Here is a 17783-nt window from a genome sequence, read left to right as displayed (position 1 = left end):
TCAGCATCTTTATAATTCTCACGCATTAACATCCACCATCTTCTTGCTTCGCCTTCTAGCATAAAGGTGGCTAGAAGCACTTTCTGTGTATCCGAACACGGGAACACTTCAAATAGTTTTTCGATGCCGAGGACCCAAGCTTCAGCTTTCAAAGGATCTAATCCACCATGGAACTGTGGTGGTTTCATTTTCTTGAACTCTTTGGTGAGAGCTATGATTCGGTCATCATTCTAATTATCTGGCACGGGTGGTGCCGGAGGTGGAGGTGGCGGATGTGGTTGCTGCCACTGTTGTTGTCACTCCTGTTGCTGTCTCAAAGTTTCTGCCATTTCCTGTATCAGTCTTTCCATTCTGTCCAGTCTAGCAGTAGAAGATTCCTCTATCTCATCACCTCTTGTTCTCACCATCTGATTGAACTTGCATTATGCTTTATACGAAAGATATACAAGCATGCATATAACAGGGAGCATACATATTCAAATAATTTGTAATGCAAGCAAATCATAAATTTATAACACATAGTTGTTCATATCGAAACATTTAAGCATATACTTAATGCTTTCAAATTCAGACTTATCACATAAATGCATCCTAGATCTTTTCTAGACGCTCATTGCTCTTTTGGACAAGTGTGTGAGTTATTAACTCGTGCTCTGATACCACTCTGTCATGACCCGAACCCGCCCCCGTGGGTTAAGGACATAACCGGCCAGTAATCATGAGATTACCTACGGTCTCAAACCAAAACAAATGTATTTTAACAAAGTTAATGGGGGCTAAACGGAAGCAGTTCAAAACTTTGTCCTTAGAGTTGTGCTTACATGGCACATCCAAACAACCAAACATATATACATTAATAACTCACAACAGAAATACAGTAGCATAAGTTCTGTACAAACAGGATCATCCAAAAACTAAGTCAATCCATGAAAACTATACACAGACGTATACAAAAACTTCGCCAACACGACAACATAAAACAAAATGACAAAAGGCGAAGGTGAGTCTCGTGCGTGAGACACGTGGGCTGACTCTCCAAAAACCCGGTTGCTCCGTGCAGACGTCATTGGGGTTGGGTCTGGACCTCTCTTGGCTCACCTACAAACACATGAATGAGCGTGAGCGAAAGCCAAGTGAATAATATCAAATAAAGTAAATACATTGGAACATTATACATCAGACGGCCTCGGGCCCAATTCATTCATGTCAAACTGGCCTTTGGCCTTTTCGAACGTTCATATCAGACTGGCCTTTTGGCCTTATCAAACTTTCGTATCAGACTGGCCTTTTGGTCCTTCCAAACTTGACATATCAAATTGGCGTTTAAGCCTTTCAGACTTGTCATATCAAACTGGCATTTAAGCCTTTCAGACTTTTATTTCAAACTGGCATTTAAGCCTTTCAGACTTGTCCTATCAAACTGACATTTAAGCCTTTCAGACTTTCATTTCAAACTTTGTCCACCATTCAGCATTAATGAACTTTACAAAACTTATGTAGAAGTAAGCAATTGGACAATAACATATTTCAGATATTGCTCACAGTGATCGGCTTGTGGATTTGCCCTGGAGCTTGACCCTATACATCACATAACACATATGGGTCACAATTAATTTAATCCGTTCTTTAATCACATTTTCCTCTTTAGGCTTCATTCTTTATCTCTTTAATTCAATTACAATGCTCAATGCATGCCTAAGAGTACTTAGAAGTGAAAGAGAACAGAACACAGAATGTATAAACAAAATTTCAGAAAATAGGGTCCCCGCTCGAGCGTGGACTTCCCCGCTCGAGCGTACCCCTGAGGCCTGCAAAAGTACTGGGAGCATCAAAATTACGCTCGAGCTTGAAGTCTAGAGCTCGAGCGGAAGGCCTCTCTTCGTGGCTCCCTGCTCGAGCGTGAAATTACCCCGCTCGAGCGGACTCCATGTCTGCAAAAAGTGCTGGATGCATCATTTTTACGCTTGAGCGTATACTCGGACGCTCGAGCGGAAGTTCATCAAATATAGCTCCCCGCTCGAGTGTGAACTTTCCCGCTCGAGCGGACACCAAGGTCTGCAGAAAATACTGGGACCACGAAATTCACGCTCGAGCGGCGTTTTCCACGCTCGAGCGGACATCAAATTTCTGGGTTTTCCCAAATTGTGTTCTTGAGTTCAAATTCGACATTTCAACCACATTTCTTGCATAGTATGGCTCCAATTTCATATATACTTGGACTAACATGATATAAACACCAAAATACATCATCATGGAGCTCAATTTCTTGTATTATTTACATGCATGTCTCAAATTAATCCAAATTCATCACCAACACATCAAATTCAACATGCAAAGCTTACACTTTCATGATCTATTCTTGCATGTGAGAAATACACATCATTCACAACTCATTTGGTGAAGAAATGGTCGTACACATGGATTTCAATCAAACTTCAACAAAGATTACACAAATTAAGCTCAAACATGGAAATCCATAGCAACTCTCTACATGCATGTGTTCTATGACTTCAAATTCAACAAATTCAACTCAATTTCCTTATAACCAAACTAATTCATGTTCTTGGCCATTAATCAAACTTGAATCTACAATTTACAAACAAAAATCCATGAGTTTACTTACCTAAGAGTTCAATCTTCCAAACTATAACAAACTCTTGAGTAAACCTCCAAAATCTCCAAGTTTCTTGACCAAACCTTCAATCTCCCACACTCTCTCTCTCTAACGACCCTCTCTTCTCTTCTTAGAGTTTATCAACAGCCAAAATGAGGTAAAGGAGGGAAATTGAGTGTATAAAGGCCCACCACTCGTACATTATTTTATCATAAACAATTGGGATTCATTAATTTAATCTAATTAATTCGATCCAAATTAGTTTTCAATTAAATTTCACCGTAGGCTCTAAAAATTATGCCAATCACAATGGCGTAATCAGTTTTGGTTTCGGTGGCCGATAAGGCCTTCAATTTAATTTCCAAAGTAGATAATCAAACAGATATTCTTACGGTGAACAGATAGAAATTCAAAACCACATATTTTCACATAATGGCACACAAAATCATATTAACACATAATCCTACTCATATTAAGGACCAATTAACATATTACGGAATAGGGATATCACACTTCCTCTCAATCTCATTTGACCTTGCAGAGGAGTGTTTGTATTGGAACTTATTGGGGATGGTGTCACATCATGGCTTGCATGCAATAGAGTTGAGTCACTTGTTTGTACCATTCTCCTTTTTACCTGCAATAACCATCACCATTGTTAGGACATATGCAAGGAAGACATTATTTAAATTAACAAATAAATTTTGAAAACTTATAGCCAGCTTCTTCTTCCTAACTTGAGTTGCTTGTGTAACCAGACTCACAGCTTGTCTTCCTTCAGGCTAACTCTGACCTTGTCTTGCTAGAGGCTGACTCTAAGCTTAGCTTCCTAGAGGTTGGGTTTGACCTTGGCTTCCTTGAGGCTGGGTTTGACCTTGGCTTCCTTCACAGGACCTTTCAAGTAGGTGAGTTGGCCTTTGACCTTGCATGTCCTCTTGTTTTGTCCCAACTTGCCACAATTCTTGCATGTAATCTGATTTCCCCTTCTTCCTAGCTTATTTGAATCAGTTGCATCAATTGATACATTAGTGTTCTTCCTCTTATTCAGTCTTGGCATCCCAACTCTTTTCTTCACAACAGGTAATAGCACTTTAGCATATTCAGTTGTTGGCCACATTTGTCTACCATTGATTGGACTCAACATGTTCTCGTAAATCCTCAGGTAGGTTTCAACTTTATAGTAATGATGCACATACTTTTTTGGTTCTTCACCCATATAGTTTGCAGCAGCCACAACATGGGCACAAGGAATGCCTAATAGATCCCATTTCCTACATTTACCAGTCCACTCTTTGAAGTCCCCCTTATATTGCTCGCCATATGGGCCAACAACTTCAAATTGGAAACCCCTATTCCATCTAGGAATCCGGCCAGTTGCACTCACCTTTACCTTCTCCAAAATATTATGAATCTTAGTTAGGACATATACGGCCTTTGTTGTACCTTTTCATTGCTTCATTTCTTTTTTGAACTGTTTCCTTCAATAGAACTCGTCTTCTCCAACATGGTGATCACAGGTTCATCCCTAGCTTGCAATATGCTTGAACTGAAACATTCACATAGATTATTTAATAAAATGTCACACTTGGGCGAAACATGGAAGTGACTCCTACTCCAATGGATTGGTGGTCTTTCAGCCAACCAATTGTATGCTTTTCCATCAACTCCTTTGATTTCTTCCATGACTTTGGTGAATGCAGCAATAGTGCATGCCCTAGTAGCCTTCCATAACAAATCCTTTAATACCCTGTTCACCCTTGAAATTGTTGTACAAATTCCTTACACAAAACCTTTGTGAGGCATTTGGAAAGAGCTCAGCCACTGCATCAATCAGGCCCTTTTGCTTGTCACTCATGAAAGTGTAAAATGGGAATTCACAATGTTCAAATCTTGCCCTAACGAATTCAGAAACCACAACAATGTTTTCTTCTCCTCCCTCTCAACAATGGTATAGGAAAATGGAAGTATACAATTATTTGCATCTATCCTCATTACAGTCAACAACACTCCACCATGTGGCCCCGTCAAATGACAACCATCCACTCCAATGACTGGCCTACAAGCGTTCTAGAAACTCTTCTTCAATGGACCTCAACACAAATACAATCTCTTAAACTTGGACATTTGCTCATCCCCTTCATGAACTTTTGGAACTTCTTTCACCTTCATGCATATTGTTGTTCTAGGATTAGTACTCCTAATCTCTTCTACATAACCCCAAAACATTGCAAATTGTTCAGCTGCAGTGCCCTCAATCATTGTCAAAGCCTTCTTTTTTGCCCTCCTCATTTTCTACATGTCAATTTGTACATTGTGCGCTGTTGCAATGGTGTCTGTCAATGACTTAATTGGTCAGGTAGGGTTTAACCTAATCCTTTCCCAATTCCTCTTCACAATCCATCTATTTCTCACATGTAGCACATCAAATATTCTGTTGCATGTGTGTTCATCTACAAAAGTTTTGATCCTATACACCCTTTCACTCTTCACAAAAGAGGCATAGCAAACCAAAGGACAACCACTTTTGCACTATGCCCTAACCCTCTATTTGTCACTTTGAGTAAATGTAATTTGTTTGCCCACTTAATAGCATATTCCTTTAGAGCATCCTTAAACAGAACATTTGTTTTGAACTCCATACCAAGTTGGAATGTAGGATTGTGTGTGTCAGTCTCACTAAAAATAGGGTATTTAATCCTCTTGCAATGACTGTCTTCATCAGAGGAGTTGTTAAGGCTTCTTAGCTCATCAGATGAGCTGCCCATGCTTTGTAGGTCATCATTGTCATCTACATCACCCACAGCATCCTTACTACTTCCTAAACCACCAAATTCCACATCTTTGTCAACATGTTTATCATATAAAGCATCATCATCACCTTCCTCATAGTCACTGTCATTATATTTTTCAGATTCATCAAAGGATGAGTCTGACTGATTAGGATCATAAGCATCGCTATCTTCCTCTTCTTCCACTTGAACATCAACTACCCGCTTACCCTTCTTTCTACACTTCACCCTACTTGACTCATTTGTGTACTTATATTATCATCCAAATTTTGTTCTATGTAAACATCTATCACTCTGTTTTCATCCACATAAGTGTCCAACATTAATACATCAACATCAGATTTTAGCAACTCCACCCCACCATAACTAGGGCTGCAAACGAGCCGAGCCAAGCCGAGCTTTCAGATGTTTAGGCTCAGCTCGGTCAAAATGGGAGAAGCTCGAGCTCGAGTCGAGCTTCAAAAATTATGTTCAAGCTCGGCTCGTTGGATAGTTTAAAAACTCGATCTCGGCTCGTTTAGGCTCGACAACGCAAACAAGCTCAAACGAGCTCGAGCTCAAACAAGCTCGAAATTCCAATTCCCATCTATAACCAAAAAAATGAAATATGTGCATCCAAAAAAAAATTATGTACAACTAGTAATAAAAAATTGAAATTTGTGCATCCAAAAAAAATTATGTACAACCAGTAGTAAAAAACTAAAATCTGTGCATCCAAAAAAAAAAAAATCTGTACAACAAGAAATAGAAAATTGAAATCTGTGCATCCAAAAAAAAATTATGTACAACTAGTAATAAAAAATTGAAATCTGTGCATCCAAAAAAAAATCTGTGCATCAAACGAAAAAAAAAATAAAAAAAATTATATACAACTAGTAATAAAAAAATCTGTGCATTACACAATGCATTAAACAGTGCATCCTTGAACAATACATAATTGCCAAAAATATAGTGCATCTTTAAATAAAACACATTACACAAGACATTACACAATGCATCCTTAAACAAAACATAATAACCAAAAACTAAACCACTAATTTTTTGACTTCATTCACTTGAAAACACACCAAAAAGTCTTCATTCCTTCGGAAACTTCACAGGAGCCTTCAACCTGTAACAGTAGAATTATTATATATGAATGAATCTTATGATAGTACTTAAGAAATTTAGTTTATTAAAGACAAAACATACCCAAAGATGTCAAACTAAGGAAGCAAAATCTCTTTGAAAGATGACTCCATCGTCTATCAAAAGAAATAATAATATATTATTTCAGTATTATGTTTCACATAAATTGATAATAAAGGAATTTGTCACTGTATTTGTATGGATCAAAATTAATAATTAAAAAAAAATACTTACATCTGATCCCTTTTTGAGTCCATGTAGTGCACGTACCCAATCAGATCCACATAGCAAGATTTGGACTGTTTTCGTTGATAATGATGGCTCGATAGGGATCAATAACTCTACCACCAGCACTAAATGTAGACTCCAACACCATTGTACTGATTGGAATTGACAATATATCAGCTGCCATCTTGGACAATATTCGATACTTGAGGTTGTTCACTTTCCACCACTCCAATGCATCAAAATGGGAATTTGAACCTTCATTGCATATGTAAACACTTTCTTCTAAATAAATGTCCAAGTCAGATTTTGCAGGCTGAATTGTGTCAGCTTTTCTAACAAAAGATTCAAATTTAGATCTTCCCGTCCCGAGAGCTTTTCCAAGACCATAAGTAGCATTACTAGAATCATTAGCTTCTCGAGTGCTTTGCTGCAAACTTTGCTCATTTTTACTTGAAGTATGAATAACAACATATTCATTGTAAAGCTCATATAGGGCCTCACGCACCACGGAAATGTTTCTATTAGCTTCTGCCTCTGGGTAGATCTTAAGAAAACAAAACTGAACAAGCATCAATTTGAATCATGGATCCAACAGTGCAGCTATAGCCATCAACAAATTACATTCACCCCAATACTTGTCAAATTTTTTTTTCATCTTCAAAGCCATTGCCTTAATGTAGTCATTGTCATCCACCGACTTCTCATTCAATATTTCTTTTATCCTCCAAACCTCTGCACGGAACAAATTAGAAGTAGGATATTCACTCCCGGAGATGATATTTGTGACTTCATTGAAAATTGCCAAAAATTGACGTACAGTCTCAACTTTCACCCAATCTTCAAGGCTAGGCACGTAAACAAAACTTGGATCCCTTTCTTGATATCTAGGGAAGACATCTTTAAACTCCAAAGCAGCAGACAACATCATATAAGCTGCATTCCCCCGAGTTGGACAATCTAAAATCAATTTTTTTGAAGGGAATTGCAATTGCTTAGCAATCTCACTAAATTGATTAAGACGTGCTTCTGATGCACTCAAGTACTTGACACCATCTCGAACACCATCAACAATATCTCTTTTTGGCCAAGCCCATCATGCACCATGATATTCACTATGTGGGCACAACAATGTACATGAAAATTTTTTCCACCCAAAAGCAACTTCTTTTTCATTGCAAAGGTTTCTTTCAAAATTCTCAAGCAAACATCATTGTATGAAGCATTATCTACTGTTATAGTACACACCTTACTTTCAATGCCCCATTCAACTAGACACTTGTGAAGAGCATCCGCAATGATAACCCCAGTGTGCAGAGGTGGAACATTGCAAAAGTTAAGAACACGCTTTTGCAACTTCCAGTCATTATCGATAAAATGACTCGTGACAACCACGTATTGAATTTTTTGCCCCGACTTCCGTAGGTCGGTCGTAATGCTAATCCTATTAACACTCTTCAATAATGTTTTCAACTTCTTCTTTTCTATATCATACGTCGACACACAATAATTTTTTGCGGTGGTATGAGTTATCTTTTGCCAATGTGGAGTAACAGTTTTCATGAACTTGTTAAATAAAACATGCTCCATTTGCTTAAAAAGATATTCATGATATAGTATCATATGAGAAGCAGCTTCCCTCACCTTTGCTTGGTCATACTTGAAGGCTGCCACATTGGTCACACTGTCAGACCTGGTTGTCTCAAGTGATAGAACCCTTTGCTTTTTGTCAGCAAGTTGTTGTCTAGCACAATTGTTCAAGTGCCTAAGAAGTTGAGTTGTAGCACCCGTAGGAGGAATGGCAAATCTTGTTTTGCAATGCATGCATTCAACCTTCTTGGTACCATCTGGAAAAACCACTTCTTTAATTTCATTTCAAACTTTTGATGTTCGTTTCCTACTCTTCTTTTGGAATGGATTGTTGTCTTCGGGAACTCCATTTTCTCTTGCATTTTCCTCTAGTTCAATTAAATTATCGACATCATTTGCATCTTCATTAACTGTATCCATCAATGGACTAGTGGATGACTCCTCAAATGATGAAAACGGTGTACAAGAATCTTGCTCTGGAGAAGTGAGATTAATTTGCCTATTTGACATATCTAAGAAAAATAACAATAATGCAACAAATAAATTAATACACTAATAAATTAACAATCAATATAAAATTGAACTATAATAATAATAAAAAATTATGGGACTAGTTAAACAAGACCCATATAACTGTACATAAGTAACCAAGACCCATATAACTGTACATAACTAGTAAAAAATTTTTGTACAACTAGTAATAAAAAACTGAAATATGGGTCTTGGTTACTTATAAGAGGTCATCCACTAGTCCATAATAAAAAACTGATATATGGGACTAGTTTTTTCTTCATCCATAATTTTGGCAGTGCATCATGCTCATTACTTATAAGAGGTTTCCAAAGAAAGATCTTTGCTCATTACATACATGGGCCATTTTAATTTATGAGGACAATGGCAGTGCATCATGCTCATTACACTCTTAAAATAAATTAATTAATTAAGGTAAGTCATAAACAATACCCAACAGAGTCTTAACATCATAACTGCAATAAATGATTTCCTGAAAAAAAAAAAAAGGTGTTGAGATTAATGAACTGAATTTGAAAGGTGTTTCAAATTATTTCCTTTGAAAGAAACACTATCATTGTCCTCATAAATTAAAATGGCCCATGTATGTTGAAGTTTTTCAAAAGCCTTGTATGGGTTTATCATTCTTGTTTTATGTGTAAAATTTCAAGCATTCTGTATCATCAAGGTTTTTAAAATTGTGCCTTCACAATTTCATTCATATGATTTAATACAAGTTTTAACTAATATATTTTGAATTTTGGTTGAATTAAAAATTGAGTGAATCATGGGAGAGATTGTAATTTTTCCCTAATTTATATGTTCAAAACAGGGAACAAAACCAATCAAAAAAAAAAAAAGAAAAAAAAAGGGGACACTCAACAATCCAGATCTAGCCAACACTTGCTACTCTTTGTACACTACTCCTGCTATTCTATATCAAGGTTTTTAAAATTGTGCCTTCACAATTTCATTCATATGATTTTATACAAGTTTTAACTAATATATTTTGAATTTTTGTTGAATTAAAAATTGAGTGAATCATGGGAGAGGTTGTAATTTTTCCCTAATTTATATGTTGAAAACAGGGAGCAAAAACCAATCCAAAAAAAAAAAAAAAAAAAACAGGGGACAAATATATACATGTAACATGAATAAAGTTTCACTCTAGCAGGAAGCGGAAGGGAGAGGATAGAGAACGGGTCAATGGTGAAGTGAAATAAGTGTACTGTGTGCATATGAGCATGTAAGACACCATGGTTGAGATTGAGAGAGAGAGAGAGAGAGAGAAGAAGATTAACTTACCACAATGGATTCAAGAGAGAAGAATAATCTCTCAGTCTCAGATCTTCACCAGAGCAATGAAACTATACCGTTGTCGTCGATGTTTGAGTGTCTGTGTAATACCCCTGTTCCGTAATATGCTAATTGGTCCTTAAATTGAGTGTGATTACGTGTTTACCATGATTTTATGTGCCATTATGTGAATATATGTGATTTTGAAAGTTTTATCTGTTCACCGTAGGAATATCTGTTTGAATAATCCGCTTTGGAAATTAAATTGAGGGCCTTATCGGCCACTGAACCTGAAACTGAATACGCCATTGCGATTGGCATAATTTTTAGAGCCTACGGTGAAATTTAATTGAAAATTGATTCTGGTCAATTTAAACTGATTAAAATGATAAACTAAGTACCCCCCTTTATTTTATATTATTATATTGACTTAGTGGGGCTTGTTGTATATGAGCACTACTCAATTAAACTCCCTCCCTAATTCTCACTTGGCTGATATACACTCTAAGGAGGGGAGAGGGCCGGCCATTAGAGAGAGAGAAGAGAGAGAAATCTGTGTTTGATCTTGAGGGCTTGGAATCTTGAAGTCCAACTCAAATTGGACCATAGATTGCAGAATTGGACTTCTAGGTAAGCCATTGACTCTTGAAATTATGAATTGAACTTGTAATCTTGTGAGTCCAAGAGTTGTTTGTGATCAAGATTAGGTAATAAGTTAATTTTGTTGAGTTTGAAGTCTTAGAACTCATGCATGTAAGAAATTACTTCGAATTTGCATGTTTGAGCTTGAAACACATGATTCATGTAGAGTTTTGGTTGAAACTCATGTTTTGATCACCATTTGTGTTATCTAAGTTGAGAATGTGGCTATTTCATCACATGCATGTGCAAATTGAGAAGATATGAGCTGGAATGCATGAATTTGTTATATTGATGTTGAGTTCGGCATATTTTGGGACATGCATATGGATAAATCAAGAAATGGAGCTTCATAATGTTATAATCTTGCATTGGTGCCATGTTAGTACGATTATATTGAGATTTGAGCCATTGCATGCAAGTAATGTAGCTGGAAAAAACGATTTGGAACTCAAGAACACATTCTGGGAAACCCAGAATTTTGATGTCCGCTCGAGCGGGAAAATCGTGCTCCCAGCACTTTTGCAGAGTTGGATGTCCGCTCGAGCAGGATAACTCACGCTCGAGCGTGGAGTTTTGTAGACGGGCCTTCAGCTCGAGCGTATTTTTCATGCAACCAGTACTTTTGCAGGCCTTGAGGGTCCGCTCGAGCGGGTGAATTGACGCTCGAGCGGGGACCCTAATTTCTGGAATTTTTGCTCATGCGTTCTGTGTTTCGTTTTCCATTCTCTTTCACTTGTAATCACTCTTAGGCGTGTGTTAAACATTATAAATGAGTTAATGAGTTAAGAATAAAGCCTAAAGAGGAATAAGTGAATTAAGGAACGGATTGAATTATTAATGACCCTTCTGTGTTCATGGAATGTCTAGGGTCAAGCTCCAGGGCGAATCCACAAGCCGATCACTGTGAGTAATGTCAATATTCGAAAGCTTGTCAATGTCCAATTGTTTATTCCCTTAAACTAATGAGTTGTTAATTGGGATTGTGGACAAGAGTCTGATAGGAATGAATGGATGGACCGAAGGTCGTTTTGATATATATATATGAATGGACCAAAGGCCGTCCTGATATAAATGAATGGACCAAAGGTCGTCCTGATGTAAATGAATGGACCGAAGGTCGTTTTGACATGAACGAGTAGGCCAAAGGCCGTTTTGATATGAATGAGTAGGCCGAAGGTCGTTTTGACATGAACGAGTAGGCCAAAGGCCGTTTTGACATGAATGAGTAGGCCGAAGGTCGTTTTGACATGAACGAGTAGGCCAAAGGCCGTTTTGACATGAATGAGTAGACCGAAGGTCGTTTTGACATGAACGAGTAGGCCAAAGGCCGTTTTGACATGAATGAGTAGGCCGAAGGTCGTTTTGACATGAACGAGTAGGCCAAAGGCCGTTTTGACATGAATGAGTAGACCGAAGGTCGTTTTGACATGAACGAGTAGGCCGAAGGCCATTCTGACAGAAATGAATGGGCCGAAGGCCGTTTCGACACAAGTGAATGGGCCGAAGGCCGTTTTGCCATGAATAGGTGTATGAATTGGGCCCAAGGCCGTTTGGAACATGTTGTTCTATATTGTTATGTAATTTCTGCATTTGATATTATTCACTGGGCTATCGCTCACGCTCATTCATGTGTTTGTAGGTGAGCCAAGGGAAGTCCAAACCCAGCCCCAGTGAAGTCCGCTAGGAAAAACCCGAGTTTTGAGGAAGTCAGCCTTGCGTCTCACTCTTGAGACCTACCCTTGCCTTTTTGCTATGTAATTACGTTTGGTCTTGCCGGCAAGGACTTTATGTATATCTGTAAATAGTCTGTCATAGGTTGACTCGTTTTGGTTGATCCTGTCTGTAATGAATTTTGTGAAACTGTACTTTTGATGTGGGTTATTAACGTATCTGAGTATGGTTTGTTTGATGTGCATATAAGCACGGCTCAATGGACAAAGTTTTTATTTATTGCTTCCGTTTGGCCCCTGTACTCTGACAGGTTATGTCTGTTTTGGTCTGAGGCCGTAGGTAATCTCAGGATTACTGGCCGGTTATGTCCTTAACCCATAGGGGCGGGTTCGGGTCATGACAGTCTGAGAGTTGATGAGTTTGTGCGATTGATTCAAGTGTTGGCCAGATCTGTATTTTTGAGTGTTTTGTAGCAGTAATAGGATTAGGAATGTGTAGGTTTGAGGTTACAAAGAGTAGCAAACAGGAGTAGAGCGGCGTATGTATTTGATACACAAAGGAACCCTAGTTTTTTTTTTAACTTATATACTATGGCTCACAAGCCTTACTGAGCCGAGCCTTAGTCAGCTCGAGCTTGGCTCGTTTAACAAACGTGCTTAGAAATGTAGCTCGAGCTCGTTTATTAGCTAATCGAATCGAGCTCGAACGAGCTGTTAACGAGCCAAGCCCGAGCTGTTCATGAACAACTCGGTTCGTTTGCAGCCCTAACCATAACCACTAACCTTACTATAATAGTTACAGCCTGGCCTATGTCATAATTCCTTGGCCATGCGACACAACTCTGTAATGGAAATTTGATATGAATGACAAAAGTCAAAATAATTTACCATACCACCACTGAATATACCTAACTACACCCCATGATGCATTTTGATTTTAAAATACCCAGATCCTTCCTTTGCATTTTCCAATGGAAATTACTTTTAAAACTACTATTAAACAACATTGAACCTACCAAGATATTCAACTATTCAATGGAACTCACAGTGCTAAAATACTATTAAATTACACTAGAGATAAAAATAATAATAAACAACCATTCATCCATGTGAAATAGAAACAACCAAAAAACAAAGATTTAATGTGTTCATCAATTTCAAACCGAAACAAAGGAACAAAGATTTTCTTAAAGTAAACATCTGAAACCGAAACAAACACAAACAAATTTCATTAAAAAAATCCATGTCACATAGAAACAAACAAAGATTTCATCCTAACAAAATAATATTAACATCAACACATGTGATTTCCAACAAGAATAAAAAAAAATTAAAATAAAATATAAAATAAAATAAAAAAAATACATACCATATACAGGTGTTCCTCCACCGTTATTCTTCTCTCTTAGCACCCAACCCATCATTCAATCTTTAATTTCAATGTGATCGCAATCGTTGTTGACTCTCAACTTTGATTTCAGAATTTTGAGAGCAAATTGAAAACCCTAATTACGATTTGGGAAGTTTTAAGCAACCCTAATGTATCTAATTGATTGTGGTCAGCCAAATTGTGTGTATTCCCTCCATCCAGATGTATAAGGGGCCACGTCACCCATTCTGTCCACTTCCTTGATGGAAAGGGACAACAGGGGTGAAATTGATAGGAATTTAAATAGTATGGGGGTAAAATTGAAAATACTCAAGGAAGGGGTAAAAATCGAGGCAAAGTATAGGGGTAAAAATGAAATTTTCTCCTTTTTTTTTTAATTTATTATTTTCTGATTATACATCTTTCTTTCTCTATTTATGTATTTATATTTATATATTGTATATTTTTATTTAATTTTTTTTTATAAATTTATATCTTTTTCTATATTTATCATCATTCTATTTTATTTTATTTTATTTTTTATTTTTCTATTTATTTTTTTTGCCTTTATAAATATATGGATGAATTACAGCCATAGTCCCTAAAGTTTGACACTTGTTTCGTCGTAGTCCGCATAGTTCCAATTGTGTCAATTAAGTCCCTCAAGTTTTAATTTCAACCCAATTTAGTCCCTAAAGGTAATATGAAAATAATTATAAGCCCAAGGGTTCTACTAATTACTATAAGACCCTATTTTATCATTATTATAACTAAAAAATCTCTTTTAATTAGTAAATCTTTGTGTTTGAAATTAGTGTCAGAGCCTTTTGTTTTGATAAAAAAAATTAAAATTGGTGTTTTTATAATATAACAAAACTTAAGAGGCAATAATATAATAACTAAAACCTTCGGGTCAAGATTTTAAGGCAGTAAGGACCAAAATAGAACAAAATTGAAAGTTCAAGGACTAAATTGACGAAATTCAAAGTACCAAGTACCAAACTTAAACTTTGAGAAAACTAGGAGGACCATTGATGTAATTTGCCCTAATTATACCTTTTTATATTTATAGGTATGCTCTCTTTATTTCTGGATTTCTCTGAATAAAATAAACTTATAATGGTTATAATTTGTAGGAAACATGTCTAGTTGAACTTCTGCTAATCAAACACAATCAGCGTTTGGTAACATAATATTAATCTACATAGAAAATAGATATATATATAAAAATATAAATATATATATTTGTTTCGTCCCCCGCCGTGTTTGTGTCCCCATTTTCTTTAAATCATCGTGTCCTGTGTTTGTGTCCGTGTCCGTATCCGTGTCCGTGTCCGTGTCCGTATCCATGCATCATAGGGTGTGATAATAGTCAAATGCCAATGAGATGTAAGGTCTGACAGAAATAATATGCGAATGTATTGGCGTACAAGGGAAGCTTGCTTCATTATTATCATGTCACTCTATATATATCTGATAATCTAACCAATTGAAGCCAGGTAGAGTTAAATGAAAATTGCGAGCAATAGAACTTGCATTTGTCACTCATTGTTATTATGCCTATTAGTACTTGTTCGGTGTATATAAGCCAATACAGAACAAAACAACAAGATTTACATGCAAGTAATGAATTATTATCAAACTACTCCAAACCTATTCAGTTACTTCAAACAACATAGGCCCCGTTTGTTTTCAGAGGTAGAATAGAGCGGATTCATAGTAAGGGAATTGATAGTGAGGGGATTAAGTAAAATTGTGTTTGTTTTGATGATAGTTGTTAATGTAGGAATTGTTAAATTATTTTTATATAAAATAATAAAATAAATAAAAAATATAAAAAATTAAACATTAATATTTAAAAAAAAAACTCCCAATATATAAAAAAAGAAAATAAAAAAAAAAATTCTAATTCCCTCACTATTTTTCTAATACCACCTCCACCTCCTCCATCCCAATCCCCCTTCCAATCTCCATCTATATTCCTCCCTCCATCCTAATCACTTCCTCAACTCTACAAACAAACCCAACATTAAATAACCTTACCTGCATCCTAATCTCCTCCCATCCGTTACACCCCAAAACAAACGGGGCCGTAGAGCCATATAGAGTAATATGATGATAATAAGTAATAATTTATGAGAGTATATATTCTCTCTAGCAATTATCGGATCATTCCATAATTATTAGGCTACAAGTGCCATATGGATTTCTTTTAAATTTGTATATTGTTGGGTAAAGTTGGATTTTTTTCTTTCTTGATGCTGTAGGAGGCTAGGGGACTGGATGCTGGGCCTCGGCTTGTGCAAAAGTTGATTGGATTTGGAGATTGTAGGACATCAAACATTGTGGCAAGGATTGCTGATGAAGAAGTTGCTCATGTAGCAGTTGGAGTCTATTGGTTTGTCTCACTATGCGAAAAAATGGGTCATGCCCCTTGCTCCACTTTCAAAGGCTCTGTTTCCTTCTATCTATATTCTAGTGTCTATTCTCGTAAGAATAATCCCATTTTTGTGTGCACAAGCTTCACATATTTTTCTTTTCGTTCGATATATATTTTTGGGTTGGGTTATGCATGTGCATCGTTTATGGTAATTCTTCAGACTTGTTAAAAGAGTATAATGTGGAGTTGAAAGGGCCTTTCAACTGTTCAGCTCGAGATGAAGCTGGAATTCCACGAGAATGGTGAGAAAATTTAAGTTTTCTGATCAACTGTTTTGTTGCCAAGAATTTGGCCGGTTTGGGTTGTATTTGTTGTACCATTTTTTTTTTAATAATCAAAATTACCTTCCCCTGTTTCATTGGTAACAAAGAGATGTGAACTAGCATTTGTTTAAATTCAGCATGCACTGAAGTTGCTGTACCTAATCTTCTGTTTAGGTATGATCCATCATTAACAAATAACCCGCCCAAGAAAGATCAACTCTCTGAGGTATTAGCTTGAGACTAGCAAAATTGTTTATCAACATATTTTTCCTGGAAAATGGAGTAAAATTTATATGTCGTCTTTACCAAAATGAAAATTGGAATGGTCAATTAGCAAAGTTGCTAAACAAGAAAAGCTGTATTTTGGATTTAAGATTTGAAATGTTACAACAGGTTTATGAAAGGCTTGCTTGCATAATCTCTATGGAGAAGGAGAACTCGAGTTTGAATGCAACTGATTGAGTGACTATTGTAATTGTTTGACGGAGTCAATGTGGATTCAAGAGTATTTTTTTCTTCAGCTGTAGGTGATGCACGTGGCTCAAAGCAGACTTTTTATATGGTTATGTATTTGATTCCTTCGTGGTAAGCAATGATATGTCAGATCTGTAGTGTGACTCATGCTGAATTAGCTGGATTAAGACTGGCTCGCAAAACCATCTCACCGGACTTGGCCAAGGTTCGGAATGGAGTTTTTCTGCATTTATGTAGATGATGTTTTATGTTTTCTTGGTATAAATTTTCTGTCATCAGTCCAGCAAACACAATTGGTCAGGATTGTAGTGTATTTTTTTTCCCCGCGCCGGGGGGGTGGGGCGGCCGGGTTTAGCTGAGAGAAGTTCCTTTCAAATAGAGAGATTCTAAATTGTAAATAGAAAGCAAAACCTCTCATCAACTGGACCAACCTGTTACTTATGGCTGATGGTTACCAACACTATCAGAGTGGAGCATTGAAATTTGAAATGCCATATCCCATCAACTTGACCAATCCTGTCAGATTGGTCAAGCCGATGAAAAAATGCCACATATATTGTACAGTTTTTTCAGCATTAGTTAGAGGTGTTTTGGAAAGATAGTTTAAAATTGATTTTTTGCTTTTTTGGTTTTTTTATTTTATTTTAAAAATAGTGAAAAAAAAAAATGAGAGATGATGTCATTGAAAATAAATTAAAAATTGAAAAGTAACTTTTAATTCACTTTCCAAAAGAAGCCTTGGTATGATAAACAAACTTAAATTATTTAGTTTA

General features: G+C 36.6%; 1 non-coding gene and 1 pseudogene across 2 annotated transcripts in view; one reads left to right on the top strand and one right to left on the bottom strand.

Moving 5' to 3' along the window:
- The window catches only part of LOC114303179 (uncharacterized), a 30854-nt pseudogene extending 13651 nt beyond the window's left edge, over positions 1-17203 (top strand). The window contains exons 4-7 of the transcript XR_014336764.1: positions 16101-16284; positions 16434-16515; positions 16711-16762; positions 16930-17203. The product of XR_014336764.1 is annotated as an uncharacterized LOC114303179 (transcript). The remainder of the gene's footprint in view (positions 1-16100; positions 16285-16433; positions 16516-16710; positions 16763-16929) is intronic.
- LOC114290530 (uncharacterized) lies at positions 6254-10348 on the bottom strand. The gene is made up of 3 exons (XR_014335589.1): positions 10162-10348; positions 6766-8858; positions 6254-6647 (listed from the first exon to the last, which is right to left on the bottom strand). It is a non-coding gene; the product is annotated as an uncharacterized LOC114290530 (transcript).
- Positions 17204-17783: the final 580 nt, after the last annotated feature.

The sequence above is a fragment of the Camellia sinensis genome, chromosome 7 (genome assembly GCF_055761805.1).
Source record: "Camellia sinensis isolate YWXY chromosome 7, ASM5576180v1, whole genome shotgun sequence".
Taxonomy (NCBI): domain Eukaryota; kingdom Viridiplantae; phylum Streptophyta; class Magnoliopsida; order Ericales; family Theaceae; genus Camellia; species Camellia sinensis.
Note: the sequence above shows the minus strand (reverse complement) of the source record. Positions and strands in the feature narration are given on the sequence as shown.